This window comes from Hemitrygon akajei, chromosome 3, assembly GCF_048418815.1.
Source record: "Hemitrygon akajei chromosome 3, sHemAka1.3, whole genome shotgun sequence".
Classification (NCBI taxonomy): domain Eukaryota; kingdom Metazoa; phylum Chordata; class Chondrichthyes; order Myliobatiformes; family Dasyatidae; genus Hemitrygon; species Hemitrygon akajei.
In genome coordinates, this window is record NC_133126.1 from 189,035,946 (window position 1) to 189,056,762 (window position 20,817).

Here is a 20,817-nt window from a genome sequence, read left to right on the forward strand (position 1 = left end):
TTCAGCAGAGACTTTGCAATATCATTGAGTAGTGCTTGTAGGTCTTCTTCTGTTGTGGCTAGCAGGGCCGTGTCATCTGCGTATCTCAAGTTACTGATGGCTTTTCCTTCTATTTTAGTGCCTTGTAATGAGTGTTGTGGGGAATTGCCAGTCCCATGATCATCTCAGTGTAGATATTAAAAAGGTGTGCAGAAAGGATGCAGCCTTGACGGACTCCTTTCCCATTGCAGAATGATTCCGTCTCGCCAGATATGGTCCGAAAGCTGGAGGGTTGCGAGGCATACAGTGTTTCTAGAAGAGCTACTAGATGTGGTGCCATGCCCAGTTGAATCATTGTCATCCACCGTTTGGTGTATTGAACACAGTCAAACGCCTTTGAGTAGTCTATGAAGCAGATGTACAGGGGGGTATTGACCTCTCTCATTTTCTCTATTATTAGGCACATGTTGAAAAGCCGGTCCCTGGTGCCTCGGCCACTCCTGAAGCCAGCTTGTTCGAGTGCAATTTGTAGTTCTCTGGTCTCTCAGAGATGATTATGTGTAGAACATTATTGGCGTTGATATCAATGCAATTGTTCTGTAATTACTGCACTGCAGGAGGTCCCCTTTCTTGGGGATTGGAATGTAGACAGATTTGCACCAGTCCTTTGGCCATTTGCCAATCTTCCAGATGGCAAAGACTATGCAGTGCAAGATGTGGGCCATTGAGGTGCCTGTTGCTTTCAGTAGTTCTGCTGGTATGTTGTCTGGACCAGGTGCTTTATTCTTTTTAACCTTCTCGGTTGCTCTTTCCACTTCTGACAGTGGCTTGGGTTCATGTTCTAGTGTTGTCCAGTCAATGGCTTTGTCACGGCTTTCATTCTCGTGATTTTCATAGAGTTTCTTGGTGTATTGAGCCACCTTTCCCACACATCTGCATCTTCTGTCAGAATTTTTCCTTCGTCATTTTTGATTGCACCAATTCTTGGGGTGAAGGTGCTGGTAAGTTCTTTTACTGCAGCATAAACTATCCTGTTGCTGCCTTTGTTGGCCTCATTTTCCATGTTGGAGCAGATGTGTTGTAGGTTTGCCTCTTTGTCAAGCCTGCAGCGTCATTGTACTTCACGCTTCAGCTACTTGTATTCCTCACTTGTTGCTCCTTTCTGACCTTTCACCAATCTCTTCTTTTCTACCGCATACAGCATTTCATTTGTGATCCATTCTGTGCCTTTGTGCTTGTGTAGCTTTGGAATGTGTTTCTCTGCTGCTGTTGTCACTGCATCGCATCTCTTGTTGTGTTCCAAAGTTCTTCTGGTTTGACCTCTTCTTGTAAGTTCAGCAGGGCTTCAAAACTGTTGCAAAACTCTATGCTGAGAGAGTTTGGTAGATCTGAGAGATCGTATCTGACTGGTGGTTTTGCTCATTTTACATTCTTAACCCGGAGCTTCATCTTGGCCAAACCGCAGATGATGATCGGTATCTCAGTCAGCTTCTGGATATGTCCTGCATTTCAGAATATTTGATATCCATCTTTTGTCGGTGAGGATATAATCAATCTGCTTCCTGGTTTTACCATCAGGAGCTGCCCATGTGTATTTGCGCCGAGGGTGTTGATCAAACATTGTGTTCATTATACAGAGGTGGTTTTCTTGACAGAACTCAACTTGCCATGTCCCCCCTCCATTTGGTTTTCCTAAACCATTGGTTCCCATGACTTCCTTATTCAGAGATGTTTGACCTGCTTTTGCATTGAAATCACCTAGAATGAGCACAACATCAGTTTTCGGAGCATCATCAACGAGGCCTTGCAGGTTGTTATAGTGTCCCTCAAGCTCTTTCTCATCTGCATCGCTAGTTGGTGAATAGTTGACAATGAGTGTGATTGGGAAAGGCTTGCACTGTATGAGGATGGACGTTAGTCATTCGTTCAATGGGTTGTAGCCTAGAACTGCTTTAGCTATTTCTTGCTTCAAGATGAACGCAACGCCTGCTCTTCCTCCTTTCTCAGATCCAGAGCACTACATTGTGTAGCTGTTCTTTGTTGTAAAATGACCTCTGTCAGACCAGATGACCATCTGATCTCTGTTGTTCCAATGATATCGCAGCCGATTCCGCCGATTTCATCGATGAGAAGGTGAAGTTTCCCTCTGCTTCTTAGAGTGCGAAGATTCCAAGTGCCAATATTGATACAATGTTTGTTAAGTCTGAGGGTCTTCATTCCAGCACTGGTTGCGTCAGATTCTGGGGTTTCTGGAAGAGGATTTCTCCCAATGTCATCATTTATGACCAGAGGTACTTGAAGTGCTGTCAGCCTCTTCCCCAGCAGCATTGTTACCGTGATACAGCCTGCAGGTCCCACTGCCCACGGAATGGTTTTTGCCATTAATTGGTCCTGTCATAGAGTGAAAGTGGTTGTCTTGGAGGAAAGAGGATTCTGTGAGTGGTTCCCCACGTCCTTCTCACAGCGCAGTGGTCGCTCACTGATCAAATTGCCCAGGCATTCTTCTGCCTGCGCAGTTGACATTATTGCCGTGTAGTCATGTTTTAGAATGCTGTGTAATGGTTGTGTTGTCATTTTATAGAATGCAGTGAAATGGTTGTGTTGTCATGTTATAGAATGCTGTGTAATGGCTATGTTGTCATGTTATGGAATGCTGTGTAATGGTTGTGTTGTCATGTTATGGAATGTTCTGTAATGGCGGATTTGTCAAATTTATAGAATGCTGTGTAATGGTTGTGTAGTCATGTTATAGATGCTGTGTAATGGCTGTGTATTCATATTCTGGAATGTGGTGTAATGGTTGTGTAGTCATGTTGTAGAATGTTATGTAATTGTTGTGTAGACATGTTATAGAATCCTGTGTAATGGTTGTGGAGTTATGTTATAGAATCCTGTGTAATGGTTGTGGAGTTATGTTATAGAATCATGTGTAATGGTTGTGGAGTTATGTTAGAGATGCTGTGTAATGGTTGTGGAGTTATGTTAGAGGTGCTGTGTATTGGTTGTGGAGTTATGTTAGAGGTGCTGTGTATTGGTTGTGGAGTTATGTTATAGAATCCTGTGTAATGGTTGTGGAGTTATGTTATAGAATCCTGTGTAATGGTTGTGGAGTCATGTTATAGAATCCTGTGTAATGGTTGTGGAGTTATGTTAGAGATGCTGTGTAATGGTTGTGGAGTTATGTTAGAGGTACTGTGTATTGGTTGTGGAGTTATGTTAGAGGTGCTGTGTATTGGTTGTGGAGTTATGTTATAGAATCCTGTGTAATGGTTGTGGAGTTATGTTAGAGATGCTGTGTAATGGTTGTGGAGTTATGTTAGAGGTGCTGTGTAATGGTTGTGGAGTTATGTTATAGAATCCTGTGTAATGGTTGTGGAGTTATGTTATAGAATCCTGTGTAATGGTTGTGGAGTTATGTTAGAGAATCCTGTGTAATGGTTGTGGAGTTATGTTAGAGATGCTGTGTATTGGTTGCGTATCATGTTATAGATGCTGTGTAATGTCTGCCATAAACATTGTGGGCCAAAGAGTTTGCTTCTGTGCTGTATGACTCTGTGACAAGATTACTATTTTGGGATTGCTTTCCTCGAGGCTAAGAATTGATGACTTCTTGTGTCAAAAGTACTTCTAACTTGGATGAAATGATCTCCTGTCTTTCCTTCTGCTAGGCCAGGGAATATTTACAGAATTTTCTCTTTGTATTTTAGATTTCCCTGTAGCATGCACAGCTGGCATATTGTGAACACAAAACGGAAGCAGGCCACTCAGCCCAACTCCTCTATTGGTATTGGTTTATTACTGTCACAAGTATCAAGCTGCAGTGAAAAGCTTGTCTTGCTTATGTAGATCAAATCATTATACAGTGCATTGAGTTAGAACAAGGTAAAATAATAACAATGCAGAATAAAGTGTAAAATCCACCAAAATGTGCAAGTAAATGATAAAGTGCAAGATCATAATGAGGTAGATTGAAAGTCCATCTTAATGTACAAGACGCCCATTTAGGAGTATGATAACAGAGGGGTAGAAATTCTCTTGAACTTGGTGGCATGTGCTTTCAGACATTTGTATCCTACTACCTGATAGGAGTGGGGAAAAGAGAGAATTCCTGGAGTGGGTGGAGTCTTTGACTATGCTAGCTGCTTTACATGCATGTGATAGCCTCCGTTGGCTGTGGTTGACCATGAATGTTGCATCCTTGCTGTCTACATGATGTGCAAGCCTGGGCAGTGTGATATGGAGAGTAAGCTGTTGCCCACGCAGTAGGCTCCACCTCTCCATGCATCTCAGGAATCCAAAGGAATAACAAAGACCAATACAGTTTGGCCTTAGCAGCATCGCAGGAGTGACTAGTCTGTGTTGACTCAATGTAGGACTGCCTGGGTTTTTAGACGATGAGATATAGGAGCAGAATTAGATCATCTGGATTTCATCATGGCTGATCCAATTTTCCTCTCAACCCTAATCCCTTGCCTTCTCATGTCCAGACCAATTAAGGATCTATCAACTTCTACCTTAAATATATTGTACATAAGGACCTGATCTCCACAGCTGCCTGTGCCAAAGAATTCCACAGATTCAGCACTCTCCGGCTAAAGAAATTCCTCCTCATCTCTGTTGTAAAAGGAAGCCCTCTATTCTAAGGCTGTATACTTGGTCTTAGACTCGCCCACCACAGGAAACATCCTCTCATCATCCACTCTATCAAGGCCTTTCACCATTCCGTAGGTTGCATTGAGGTCATCTCTCATTCTTCTGAATTCCAGTGAATACAGGCCAGAGCATATACACTCAGTGGAAGAAAACCGTATTAATTGGAGGATAAATTAATTTTCTTCTTAAGCTCATGATAGCTATATTACAGTTTGACAGATATTTAAAAGCAATTGCTTTCAGAACTTCTTTTAGTGGAAGTAAAGAGGCAAACAGTGAGTGTTGATTTATTTGATGTTTGTTCTGATTGAAAGCATTTTTCTTCATTGCTGTGTTTATTTTGACCTTGCCCTGGGGCCAGATGTGGCTGGTGGTTGCTTCCATAATCCTGTACCTCATCCTTCTGTGTCCTATTGCATTTTATTATCTAATTATTTATGCTTTCGGTTAATCCAAAGCAAGTTATCCCTTGATAGTTAACAGTGATTCGAACCAACTCCACTCGTACACTGCTTCACAGTAAACAGATGTCCTGGTTTTCAGATTGCTCTGTATTTTTCTAATAGAAACATAGAAAACCTACAGCACAATACAGGCCCTTTGGCCCACAAAGCTGAGCCAAATAGGTCCCTACCTTAGAAATTACTAGGCTTACCTATAGCCCTCTATTTTACTAAGCTCCATCTACCAATCCAAAAGCCACTTAAAAGACCCTACCAAATCCGCCTCCACCACCGTTGCCAGCAGCCTATTCCACACACTCACCTCTCTGAGTAAAAAAACTTACCCCTGACATCTCCTCTGTACCTACTCCCCAGCACCTTAAACCTGTGTCCTCTTGTGGCAACCATTTCAGCCCTGGGAAAAAGCCTCTGACTATCCACATGATCAATGCCTCTCATCATCTTGCACACCCCTGTCAGGTGTTGTTTATATGATTTACTAATGAAACAGCAATGTGACATATTACCACACCGGTCTCTTTATTTATCCCTTCACAGCATGTGAATGTTACTGAAACTACCAGCAATTGTGCACCTTTAATAGCCTCTGTATTGTCTATTGCGGGTCATGGGGTGGAGTTACATCTCTACCAATGGAGGTATAAGGCACTCCTTCCTTCCATTAGCCTGTGGGACACCCTTAGACACCTGGTTATGCCCCCAAATTGGGGTCATGTGAAGCCATGGGAGCAGGCGGTGGATGGTCGTATGAGCAGCTGGTGCATATCATCGATGACAGGCAGACAAGCTCTGAAGAGTATTGATAATGGCTGGGGGCACCCATCTTGTAAAGACACTACCCTAAAGAAGGCAATGGCAAGCCACTCTTGTAGAAAAATTTGCCACAAACAACCACGGTCATGGGTCCATGATCGCCCACATCATACAACATGGCACATGATGATGATTGTGCATTGAGGAGACAGCTAAAAGTCATCTATATTTTTAAGCTGAAAATTACAAATAGATCAAACAGGGTAAGTATGGTGAACCAAAAAGGACCTCCAGTGAGCAGCAATTCTGTGCATGAAAGCACCTTGGTAATGAGAAAGGTCAATGGAGAATGGCCAGACTGGTTTAAGCTGACAACCAGGCAACAGTAACTCAAAAAACCACACATTACAACGCTAGCGTGCAGAAGAGCATCTCTGAGTGCACAGCATGTTGAACTTTGAATTGGATGGGCTACAGCAGCAGAAGACCACGAACATACACTGAGTGACATCTTTATTAAGCACAGGAGCTACTGTACATAAAATAGTGGCCACAGAGTATATAAACTGGTAGCTTTATTGTTACTGAGGTGATGCATTCTGCGAAATTGAACCAGCTTAGGACTTACTATCAAAGGTCCATGTCCGGCAGCACTCACATCGACAGTGATGAAATGCTTTGAGAGGTTGATCATGACTAGACTGAACTTCTGCCTCAGCAAGAACCTGGATCCATTGCAATTTGCTTATAGCCACAATAGATCAATGGCAGACGCAATCTCAATGACTCTTCACACAGCTTTAGACCACCTAGACAACACAAACACCTATGTCAAGATACTGTTCATCTACTATAGCTCAGCATTTAATGCCACCGTTCCCACAATCCTATTGAAAAGTTACAGAATCTGGGCCTCTGTAACTCCCTCTGCAATTGGATCCTCGACTTCCTAACCGGAATACCACAGTCTGTGCGGATTGGTGATAACACATCCTCCTCACTGATAATCAACACTGGTTCACCTCAGCGGTGTGTGCTTAACCCACTGCTGTACTCTCTGTATACACATGACTGTGTGGCTAGGCATAGCTCAAATACTATCTATAAATTTGCTGATGATACAACCATTGTTGGTAGAACCTTAGGTGGTGAAGAGAGGGCATACAGGAGTGAGATATGCCAACTAGTGGAGTGGTGTCACAGCAACAACCTGGCACTCAACGTCAGTAAGATGAAAGAGCTGATTGTGGACTTCAGGAAGGGTAAGATGAAGGAACACATACCAATCCTCCTAGAAGGATCAGAAATGGAGAGAGTGATGAGTTTCAAGTTCCTGGGTGCCAAGATCTCTGAGAACCTAACCTGGTCCCAACGTATTGATATAGTTATAAAGAATCCAAGACAGCAGCTATACATCATTAGGAGTTTGAAGAGATTTGGCATGTCAACAAATACACTCAAAAACTTCTATAGATGTACCGTGGAGAGCATTCTGACAGGTTGCATCACCAATTGGTATGGGAGGGCTACTACACAGGACCGAAAGAAGCAGCAGAGGGTCCATCTTGGGTACTAGCCTTCAAGGTACCCAGGACACCTTCAGGGAGCAGTGTATCAGAAAGGCAGCGTCCGTTATTAAGGACCTCCAGCACCCAGGACATGCCCTTTTCTCACTGTTACCATCATATAGGAGATACAGAAGCCTGAAGGCACACACTCAGCGATTCAGGAACAGCTTCTTCCACTCTGCCATCCGATTCCTAAATGGACACTGAACTCTTGGGCACTCAGTTTTTTAATATGCAGTATTTCTGTTTCTGCACTTTTAAAATCTATTCAATATACATATACGGTAATTGATTTACTTATTTTATTATTATTATTACTAATTTTTTTCTCTTCTGTGTTATGTATTATATTGAACTGCTGCTGCTAAGTTAACAAATTTCACGTCACATGCCGGTGATAATAAACCAGTTTCTGTTTCTGATTCTGGTATGACACTAGGGAGTCCCTCAGAGGGTCTAAGTGCATAACTTATTGAAAGAAGTGCCACAGGTGGACAAGGTGCTGAAAAAGGTGTTTTGCACACTAGTCTTCATTCATCAGGGCAAGGAGCACAGGAATTGAGACATCATATTGCAGTTGTCATCGTGGCTATCCCTCAAGATCGAGGATGATGGTCTTCGTTCTGCTTCCACAGAGTGAAGACGCCTGTGCGTGTATTTGTTTAACGTGTACTTGATGTTGCACTCCAAGTAGCACACAATACTTCACAAATCAACCAACTGATTCCAATGGCATGGAAACCATGACGATTGGAGCTGATGGATTTGTTGCAGCCTTCATCCGCCTTCACAGCCGTTGAGTTCAAAATAACTTTGTCTGCCTGTTCCACTGTTGAGGTCTTGGTTGGATTGTTCTTTGTCAGGGACCTCACCCTCGACCTCACCACCACGGGCGACCCTACCAGGAGCATAGCTCTAGACGGCATCGCTCTCGGGATCTCAGCACCACACTAGCCTCTCCACCACAACAAGGTGACAATCCACGGAGAAGACAGTTGTATAAGTCATTGGTGAGACTATGCTCTGAGTATTGTGCACAGTTTTAGGTCACAATATTATATTTGTCCTGATGAAGGTTCTCAGCTTGAAATGTCAACTGTTTTACTCTTTTCCATAGATACTGCCTGCCCTGCTGAGTTCCTCCAGCATTTTGTGTGTGTTTCTTTGGACTTCCAACATCCGCAGATTTTTTTCCTGTTTGTGGTATTATACAACAACAAATGTGGTATTAACCAGCCAAATGCTTTGTTAAACTGGAAGGAAGGCAGAAAGGATTGACGATGATTTTGTCAGAAGCCTGATTTATAGGCTACGTTCACACTAGACCGGATAATTTTGAAAACGCCGGTTTCACGTAAAAACGATAGGCATCCACGCTATGCGTTTTTAAAAATATCTTTGTCCACATTGAAACGGGTATTTCGGCAAATCTTCTCCTACTGTGCATGCGCAGGACACATCTACCGGAAACAAGCAACACGTTTGGTGTCGAATCTCACTGTGAAAGACGGTGTGTGCTTGTTCAGTTACAGACTAGAAAAACTTAAACGACGGGCAGCTGTTGGCTCTCGCACAGGAGGACTTAAAATTTAAAAAAAAACAAATACTGGAGCATATGGAGACAACCGACAGGGAGTTCATGGACAGCATGACCTGGCTGACAACGAGGGGCAGAACATCTGGATATGGCTCAAATGCAGGAAATTGAGTCAAGTTGGTTGGCCACCATGGTCAGCAGAGACTCAATGAATAGAAGGCCCTCTCTACATACCATATTGCTCTATGACTCCATGATCTCAGATCTCAGACTCGATGATCTAGGATCTCAGATGGCAATGAGGAGCATACGAGAGACAGAGAGATCAGCTTGATGAGTGATGTTGCAACAATGATCTTACCATCTGTGTCAGAGCAACCAAGGATTTAATTGTGTCATTCAAGAACAGGAAGTCAGAGAAAAGGCATCAGTTCTCATTGAGGTGTTGCTGGTGGAAATTGTGAGCAGCTTGAAGTTCCCGGGTGCTAACATCGCCAAAGATCTCTCCTAGGCTCAGAACACATGTAATCATGAAGAAAACATACCCATGGCTCTACTTCATTAAGAGATTGAGGACAGCATTCTGACTGGTTATATCACTATCTGATATGGAGGCTTCAATGCACTAGATGGAAAAAGGTTGAAGAGGTTTGTTGACTCAACCAGCTCCCTCATGGGTGCAGCCCTCCGCATACTCAGACATCTTCAAGAGGCAGTGCCCCAACAAGGTAGCATCCTGCACTAAAGACCGTCACCATTTGGGACATGCTGTCTTCTCATTGTTACGTATTCAGGCAACAATAAATATATGTGAGTTAGGCAAGGGTTTTTATAACAAATAACACATTTATTAAACACTGAAAACAAACCCCCCAAAAGTAAACAAACACTAACGTAACCGGAAAACAGCTGCTGTGCAGCAGCTTAAACAGTTCTTAAAGCGATGTTGAAAAAAAAACAGTTCTTTAAAGCAGTATGCCGAAAGATCAAAATGCTCACAGTCCATTTAAAAGGAGAGACTTTTTAAGGCAATTTAAATTCTCTTCCACGTCGTTGTCCTTCAATCCCCGGCGTCAAACTCTTCCCACGTAGAATTTTATGAAACGTAACGGTTTAAAGGCACTGACCTTTCCTTCCACACTCTGTCCTCAATCTCCTGCTATCCCAGCAGAGATTAACACGAGAACAGTCAAAGAAATCCTTCCGAATGAGGATCACACAAGGTCGAAACCATTCCACCGTCGAAATTCGATTCTCCTCGATCTTTAACTCCCAAACTTTTATCTTCACTCTCCACAGTAAAGAAACTGCTGGCAATGACCTTTTAAACTTTAGGCATTAGATAAAACTTCATTTTCCAACTAAACTGCATCATCACATTAAATCACGCAGTGGCATGAAGTCAACTTGGCAAATCCAGCCACGAACTGCCCCACCTGACAGGGTGGGTCTTCCTTTTATAACCTGTAAAAAAAACCTGTCACATGACCTCTACTGGCGGGAAAATGATGTCACTCCACCATCACAAGACCATTACCTCAAGTCCAGTATAACTTCAACCCCAGTCAAGTGACAAGGGTACCACTGTCACGTGTCACGAGTACGTAACACCTCCCTCCAAAAAAACATTTTTGGTCTGACAAGAACAAAAATTTTAACAATTACTTACAAGAAAAACAAATGTATAAATTATATAACATACACAATATACAATACCATCATATAACATCTCACAACATACAATACAGTAGGAGTGTTACAATTGAAAAAAAACCACTCCATAAAAAAATTACATTGTACATTCAACATCGAGATAGACAATCAGCAACCACATTATCTTTACCTTTAATATGAGTTATCACAATATTGTACTCTTGTAACATCAAACTCCAATTTAATAATCTTCTGTTTTTGTTTTTCATCTTACTCAGAAAAACTAACGGATTATGATCAGTGTAAACAGTAAGTGGTTTTTGAGTTGTACCAACATATACCTCAAAATATTCTAAAGCTAAAACAAGAGATAATTCTTTCTCTATTGTCGAATAGTTTCTTTGATGCTTATTAAATTTCTTAGAAAAGTAAGTTACTGGATGATCAACCTCATCACCCTCATTCCTTTGCATCAATACTGCTCCCGCAGCCTCATCACTAGCATCTACAGCTAATGAAAAAGGTTTTTCAAAGTCAGGTGCCTTAAGCACAAGTTGTTGACATATCATTGCTTTCAATTTTTCAAATGCTTCCTGACAAGGCACTGTCCACACAAACTTCGTATTCTTCTGCAAAAGGTTAGTTAATGGAAGGGCAACATTAGCAAAATTCTTACAAAATTTTCGATAATATCCTACCATTCCCAAAAATCTTTTAAGAGTTTTTTCCCCGTTGGGGTGGGAATCTCTAAAGTTGCCTGAACTTTTGCCTGAACAGGAGCTACCTTACCTTGACCCACAACATAACCAAGGTAAGTCACAGTGGCATGTCCAAATTCACTCTTAGCTAAATTAATAGTTAAGTTAGCTTTTGAAAGCCTTTCAAACAATTTCTCCACCGCAATTATGTGTGCTTCCCAAGTATCATTTCCTGTCACTAAATCATCAATATAAGCATCAGTATCTTTCAATCCCTGAATCACAGAGTTAATCATCCTCTGGAAAGTACCTGGGGCATTCTTCATCCCAAATGGAAGAACATTATACTCATATAACCCAGATGGAGTTACAAATGCAGAAATCTCTCTACCTCTGTCCGTTAATGGAACACACCAATACCCTTTCAATAAATCAATCTTTGTAAGGAACTTTGCTTTTCCAACTTTATCTACACAATCATCTACTCTAGGAATTGGATATGCATCTGTTTTCGTTACAGCATTCACCTTCCTATAGTCCGTACAAAACCTAATACTACCATCTGGTTTTGGCACCATAACACATGGTGAACTCCAATTCAAGTTAGAATGTCTAATAATATCATTCTCTAACATGTATTCAATTTCTTTCTCAGCAGGTTCACATTTTTCCATGTTCATCCTATATGGATGTTGTTTGATAGGTTTGGCATCTCCAACATCTACATCATGTGAAGCTATAGTAGTCTTTCTTGGAACATCTGGAAACAAATCCTTATATTTAAAAATCAATTCCTTCATTTGTTGTTTCTGCTCTAGCTGTAAATGTGCTAATTTCTCATCCATATTTTCCAGAATGGTCGAATTTGGTAACCTAACAGAAACAATGTTGGATTTAGAATGAAAGTCAGATGAATCATCTATCATGTTCCCAGTTACATCAAACTCATTCTCACTAACCACAACAGTCACAGTATCAGATTGTTTCCCAAAATATGGTTTTATCATATTTATGTGGCAAAGTTGTGTTGACCTTCTACGATCTGGAGTTTTTATCACGTAATCCACATCATTGATTCTAGACACAATTTCATAAGGACCATGAAATCTAGCTTGTAAAGGATTTGTCTGCACTGGGAAAAGAACCAACATCTTATCTCCAGGCTTGAACATCCTCATCCTAGCTTCTTTATCATACCAAGTTTTCATTTTCTCCTGAGCCAACTTTAAATTTTCCTTGGCTAAGCTACAAGCTTTATGTAACCTGTCCTTAAATTTCAAAACATAGTCCAACAAATTAGTGTGTACTTCCTCACTAATCCACTGTTCTTTCAATAAAGCTAAAGGTCCTCTAACTCTATGCCCAAACACAAGTTCAAATGGACTAAAACCTAAAGATTTCTGTACCGATTCCCTTACTGCAAATAAAAGTAAGTTTATACCCTCATCCCAGTCACTTTCATTTTCCACACAATATGTCCTAATCATATTCTTGACGGTAGAATGAAACCTCTCCAAGGCACCTTGCGATTCTGGATGGTATGCAGACGAAGTGATTTGCTTAGCTCCCAATTTATAAACTACCTGTTGAAACAATCCAGACATAAAATTACTGCCTTGATCAGTTTGTATTTCCTTAGGCAATCCAAAATAAGTAAAAAAATTTATAAGAGCCTTTGTCACAGTTTTAGCTTTTATATTCCTAAGTGGTACTGCCTCTGGAAACCTAGACGAAGTACACATGATAGTCAACAAATACTGATAACCAGTTTTTGTCTTTGGTAATGGACCAACACAATCTACAATAACTTTAGAAAATGGTTCACCAAATGCTGGAATAGGTTGTAATGGAGCTACTGGTGTAACCTGATTTGGTTTACCCACAATTTGACAAATATGGCACGTTTTACAAAACATCGCCACATCTTTTCTTAGACCAGGCCAGTAAAAATGTTTTAAAATCTTGTCCACAGTTTTCCTTACCCCTTGATGTCCACCTAAAGGCACACTATGAGCTAAAGTCAAAATCTCATTTCGATAAACTTTAGGAACAACTACCTGGTAAACAACATTCCATTCCTCACTTGCAGGAATTGTAGGCGACCTCCACTTCCTCATCAACACTCCTTTTTCCAAGTAATATCCTACTGACACCTTCTCAATTTCACCACCTAGTAAAGCTTGTTCCCTTAATTTTATAATCTCAGGATCTCTATTCTGCTCTGCTATCATCTCGTTCCAAGACAGAGATAAATCTTCATAGTCAGACTTACTCCCAGAATCTTGTTCAAACAACGAAAGGTAAGAAAGTCTCTGACACATCCTCAAAACTCGAATCCTGAGTTGAACAGTCATGAGTAACGACCTCATTCTGCACATCATTCTTTTTAGCCATAGCTCTAGTCACAACATAGGAAGAATCTGTGTTAGAATTCATCTCTGGTTCCTCTGACTCCATTGTCAAATGCACTTCAGGAAAAACTTGTCCACCTGCCAAGTCATTACCTAACAATAAAGAAATACCCTTCACAGGTAAGCTATGCTGTAATCCTACTTTAACAAATCCTGTAACTAACCCTGATTTTAAATTTACTTTATGTAAATGTACAGGCATAAAATCACTCCCAACACCTCTTATGTAATTTACCTGACCAGTATCACTCTCTTCATTAAACTTTAATACACTGTCCAACATCAGTGATTGAGAAGCTCCAGTATCCCTAAGGATTTTTATTGGCACCAGAGTAGATCCTTCTTTCAAGGATACAAACCCTTCAGTCATAAAATGATCATATCCCTTTCTAACTTGGTCAGACTCTAACAAAGCCTCATTTGTGTTTACCAAACCCTGTAATTTTACAGGTGCTTCAGTATGTTGCACACAAGCATCTGGAACTGCTTCCTTCTCTTTCTTTTTCAATTTGAAACAGTTAGCTATTACATGGCCAGGCTTCTTACAATAGTTACAAATAAGACCAAACTGTCTTTCCTTCACAGGTTTTCCTTCCTCCTTACCTTTCTCATTAACCTCTGATTTAATTTCTGATTTACCTTGAGTCTCCATATTATTTTTCCTCTTAAAAATTCTACCCTGAGGAAATTTATTCTTATGGATTAAAACATACTCATCAGCTAATCTAGCACAGTCCTGCAATTTATCAGTATTCCTCTCATTTAAGTAGGTCTTTACTTCAACAGGAATGCTTCTTTTAAACTCCTCCATTAAAATCAGCTCTCTCAATGTATCATAGTCCTCATTTACATTTTTAGAAGAAACCCATCTCTCAAAACACATAGCTTTATCATAGGCAAATTCCACATAAGTCTTTTCCACAGACTTTTTCAAACTTCTGAATCTTTCTCTATATGCTTCTGGGACTAATTCATACGCTTTGAGAATATGCATTTTTACAAAATCATAATCAAGTGCTTGCGCAGCAGTTAAAGCTGTGTAAACTTGTTGTGCTTTACCTTTAATTACACTCTGTAACAACACTGACCATTTATCTCTCGGCCACTCTGACATCTGAGCAATAGTTTCAAAATGTTGAAAATATCTTTCCACTTCTGTTTCACTAAATGGAGGGACCAATTTAATTTCTTGACTAGCAACAAACGGCTTTTTAGAACCAGAAGACTGATTCCCAGACCTTAATTCCTCCATTGCATAATCAAACTCCCTCTTCTTCTGCTCAGCTTCCAATTTACAACGCTCCAATTCTGCTTTACTTTGTTCCAACTTCATTTGTTCAATTTGCAACTGTATCTCCAGATTACTTATTGGACACGATTCTAAAATCGATTCATCAAAATCACCCGAAGCCACAAAGTGTGATGCGATTTTTCTCTGTATTACAGCTTTTGATGTAGTCGTCAAAATACCTTTAAGTTGCAATCTACTAGCTATCTCAGACACCTCAGTTTTTTTCGCCTTCGCTAACAAATCCACATCTGGCGAATCCAGAAACTCATTAATATTCATTGTTGCCGAATACCACTCACAAGCCAATCAAACAAAAGAATCGAGTATTCCCCGTTTCCAAAACACCGACTCAAAATTCAAAAAGCATTTAAACTCAAACAATCCAATCCTGGACGAGCCCCCATATTTATGTTACGTATTCAGGCAACAATAAATATATGTGAGTTAGCCAAGGGTTTTTATAACAAATAACACGTTTATTAAACACTGAAAACAAACCCCCCAAAAGTAAACAAACACTAAAGTAACCGGAAAACAGCTGCTGTGCGGCAGCTTAAACAGTTCTTAAAGCGATGCAGCTCAAACAGTTCTTAAAGCGATGTTGAAAAAAAACAGTTCTTTAAAGCAGTATGCTGAAAGATCAAAATGCTCACAGTCCATTTAAAAGGAGAGACTTTTTAAGGCAATTTAAATTCTCTTCCACGTCGTTGTCCTTCGATCCCCGGCGTCGAACTCTTCCCACGTAGAATTTTATGAAACGTAACGGTTTAAAGGCACTGACCTTTCCTTCCACACTCTGTCCTCAATCTCCTGCTATCCCAGCAGAGATTAACACGAGAACAGTCAAAGAAATCCTTCCGAATGAGGATCACACAAGTTCGAAACCATTCCACCGTCGAAATTCGATTCTCCTCGATCTTTAACTCCCAAACTTTTATCTTCACTCTCCACAGTAAAGAAACTGCTGGCAATGACCTTTTAAACTTTAGGCATTAGATAAAACTTCATTTTCCAACTAAACTGCATCATCACATTAAATCACGCAGTGGCATGAAGTCAACTTGGCAAATCCAGCCACGAACTGCCCCACCTGACAGGGTGGGTCTTCCTTTTATAACCTGTAAAAAAAACCTGTCACATGACCTCTACTGGCGGGAAAATGATGTCACTCCACCATCACAAGACCATTACCTCAAGTCCAGTATAACTTCAACCCCAGTCAAGTGACAAGGGTACCACTGTCACGTGTCACGAGTACGTAACATCATTGATACCTTCAGAGAGGAAGTAGTAAAGCCTGAATATAGACACTCAGTGATTCAGAGACAGCTTCCCCTCCATCATCAGATTTCTGAATGGTTGATGAACCCATGAACATTGTCTCATTTTCCCTTGTTGTGCTCGATTTACATGTCTTTGTACAATATTACTGCTGCAAGACAACAAGTCTCGTTAAATAAAATACTGATAATAATTCTGATTCTGACTCCACTCCCTCTGAGATGATCTGTAACCTTAAGCTCGTGAATTTTAAGAACCCTGTTGCCAAGGTGGGATTTGAACAGGTCATATTCTCTTTTCACTGCTGCCATCAGGTAGAAGGTACAAGAGCCTCAAGACTCACACCACCAGGTTCAAGAACAGTTACTACATCTCAACCATCATGCTCTTGAATAAAATGGGATAATTGTACTCACTTGACCCAGCATCTGATCTTTGTGACAATTTCAATTAAATTGAAGGCTGATTATTTATCTCAACACCTTTTCCTGGATGATTAATGAAGTTTCAGTTAGCTGAGTCTTCAGCCTCTTCCGATCCGATCTAATGTAAAAGCAAAAAGAGAGGGTATATAACAAAACAAAAATTCATAGGAAGATAGAGGGTTGGGAAGCTTTAAAAACCCTTAGAGCAACTAAAAGAGTATTTAAAGGGAAATAATGAATAATGAAAGCAGGCTAGCAAATAATATCAAGGTTGAAGGTAAAAGCTTTTTCAAGTATGTTTAAAAAAATAAATAGAAGAGAGATGAGAGTGGATATGAGACTGCTAGAAAATGTGGCTGGTGAAATAATAATGGGGGCCAAGGAGACGGCAGATAAACTAAATGAGTACTTTGTCTTAAGTTTTCACTGTGGAAGACTCTAGCAGTGTGCCAGATATTATAGTGTGTGAGGGAAGAGAACTGAGTGCAGTTACTATTACAAGGGAGAAGGTGCTCAAAGCTGAAATACCAGGGTGTATATAGGTCACCCAGACCAGATGACCTGCACACAGTGGTTCTGAAACAGATAGCATTAGAGATTGTGGAGGCATTAGCAATGATCTTTCAAAAATCATTGGACTCCGGCACAGTGCCACAGGATAGGAAAATTGCAAATGCCACTCCACTCGTTAAGAAAGGAGAAAGGCAGCAGAATGGAAATTATAGACCAGTTAGCCTAATCTCAGCGGTTGGGAAGATGTTGGAGTCAATTGTTAAGAATGAGGTTTGGAGTACTTGGTGCCACTGGATAAAATAGGACAAAGTCAGCATGGTTTCTTTAAGGGAAAATCTTGCCTGAGAAACCTGTTGGAATTCTTTGAGGAGATTACAAGTAGGATGGATAAAGGGGATGCAGTAGATGTTGTATATTTCGACTTACAGAATGCCTTTGACAAGGTGTCACAGGAGAGGCTGCTTACCAAGTTAAGAGCCCATGGTATTGCAGGAAAGTTACTAACATGGTTAGAGCATTGGCTGGTTGGCTGCCAGTGACTAGTGGTGTTCTGCAGGGGTCAGTGTTGGGACCGCTTCTTTATGCTGTATGTCAATGAATTACATAATGGAATAGATGGCTTTGTCACCAAGTTTGTAAATGATACAAAGATCGATGGAGGGTCAGGTAATGTTGAGGAAATAGGTAGGATGCAGAAGGACTTAGATTAGAAGAATAGACAAGAAAGTGGTCTCTGATAGTAGAAATAAATGTGCAGACTACTTTATAAATGGGGAGAAAATCCAAAAATCTGAGATGCAAAGGGACTTGGGAGTCCTTGTGCAGAACCCCATAAAGTTTAAATTGCAGGTTGAGTCAGCGGTGAGGAAGGCAAATCCAATGTTAGCATTCATTTCAAGAGGTCTTGAATACAAGAGCAAGGATGTGATGGTAAGGCTTTATAAGGTACTGGTGAGGCCTTAGCTTGAGTATTGTGAACAGTTTTGGGCTCCTCATCTAAGAAAAGATACGCTGGCATTGGAGATGGTTCGGGGCAGTTCGCAAGGATGATTCTGGGGATGGAAGCATTATATGAGGGGTGTTTGATGGCTCTGGGTCTGTACTCACTGGAATTTAGAAGGATAAGGGGGGATCTCATTGAAACCTGATGAATTTTAAAGGGTGTAGACAGAGTAGATGTGGAAAAAATGTTTCCCATGGTGAAGGAGTCAAGGACAAGAGGGCACAGCCTCAGGATAGAGGAGTGTCTATTTAAAACAGAAATGCAGAGAAATTTCTTTAGCTACAGTGTGGTGAATTGTTGGAATTTGTTACCACAGACAGCTGTGGAGGCTAGATCATTGGGTATATTTAAGGCAGAGATTGACAGGTTCTTGATTGGACATGGCATCAAAGGTTACGAGGAGAAGGCTGGTGAATGGGGTTGAGGATGGGAAAAAAGGATCAGCCATGATTGAATGGCAGAGCAGACTCAATAGTCCAAATGGCCTAATTCTGCTCCTATGTCTTATGGTTTTATTTGTATTTACATTTGTAGAGTTCGCTGTCTTCTGCACTCTGGTTGATCTTTTATTGATCCTATTATAGATACTATTCTATAGATTTGCTGAATATGCCCACAAGAAAATGAATCTCAAGGTTGTATATGTACTTCAATAATAAAACTTATTTTATACTTTGAACTGTGAAGTCACATCTGTGAACTCTGACTACAGTAGCAACCACTGTGCCACGGTAACCCTAAAGAAGCACTAAATAAATAGCCTGATCTGTGTGACAATTTCAATTAAAAATTCAAGGCTGATTATTTATCTTCGCACCTTTTCTTGGATGATTAATGAAGTCTCAGCAGAACATTAGTTCTTTGCCTTTGATCGAGTTTAAATTCCATGCCAAGTGTTGGGCGCTGATCTGGAACAGGATTGAGTAATGAATGCATTGAATGGTACTTAGGAATATGATATCGTTGTTCTTGCAGAGAATTGGCTGAAAGAAGGGCCAGATAGGCATCTCAGCATTCCAGGTATAAAGTTTCTAGGTTGGCAGGAAGATGTAAAATGGCAGTTGCCATTACTGCTCTTTAAAGAAACAGAAAGGGGGTGATCACTTTACTGGGGATGTACAGCAGATTTCTTTTCTCCTCTTGCTCTCTCCATTGGGCAGGCAGTACGGGATCCATTGGTCCCACAACACCAGGTTGAGGAATAATTACTACCCTTCAATCACCAGAGTTCATTTCATTCAGATTCATTTTATTTCAGAGAATGTAGACAGTATGCATCCTGAAATTTATACTTTTCATAGGCAGCCACGAAACAAAAGACCCCATAGAATCAAGGATGGAAATGTTGAAGACCTGAAGCTCCCCCCCCCCACCCCTTGCACAAGCAGTAGCAAAAGCATCAAGCCCCCCCATCCCCGTAATCACACCAGTAGCGCAATGAACCACCCCCCCCCCCCCACCATGCAAGCAACAGCGCAAGCTCCCAATGAGACCTTGATCAACAGCCCATAACCCGGCACTCTAGTATCCTAGACAGGCTCGCTCTTCATTGAATGAGAGAAAGCTCACTCCTGCAACATTGAGAGTGGAGACCCCCAACTCGCTGTCTGATGTTACAAAGTTCCATGTCGTTTCTCCAAGTCCCACCCCCTCAATGACCAACAGGCTCTCACTCTCCGTCAAATGGGAGAAGGGTCACTCAAGTACAGGTGCCTTCTACTGACAGCAGCTGGCGATTAGCAAACGTATTGCCTGCTGTCTCAATGTTTCAGTCTCCCACGATACCCAAGTTGGTGAAACCAGCAAGTAACTGGATCATCCACGGGGTTGGTCCCTGAGGGTGCATGTCTTCCAGGATGTTCTTGGAGAGTTCCTGCGCTAGTCCACACAGCTGGTTCAAAAACCAAACGTTTGTGAAGAATCATAGTTCAAACTGTAGATCACGGACTCTAACAGGACTCCAACCACCTTGAAAACAAAGGAAAGACATAAGAGAAGAAAAATAAGCTGTTTTGAGGATGAACTGGAAGAAATCGCCTGAATCTGCAAACAGTGCTGGTGTTATCTTTCCCAGCTTCTCTTTCTCCCTTCTGAACCAGAGAAGATAACTTCACTCACACAACTCTGAACTGATTCCTCAACCTATGAACTGGCTTTCAAAGACTCTATAACTCATATCCTCAGTAGTTTTTTATAGTTCTATCTGTGCAATTTGTCTTCTATTGCACATTGCTTGTTTGTCAGACTTCAGTTATATCTAGTCTTTCATAAATTTTATTGTGTTTCTTTATTTTCTTGTGAACACCCGCATCAAAGTGAATCTCAAGGGAGTATATTGTAACATACAGTTATGGGCTTTGATAATAGATTGACTTGTTATTGACTTTGATTTCTGAAAGACAATGGGGAAAGAGGAGCATATAACCTGATGACCCCTTTATTACATACCTGCTGTTCCTAGTAAAATAACCTCTGAATGTATGTTTATGGTCTTCAGTTGCTGTCGCCCATCCACTTCAAGGGCTGACATGTTGCGCCTTCCAAGATGCTCTTCGGCACACCACTGCTCTAATGTGTGTTTATTTGAG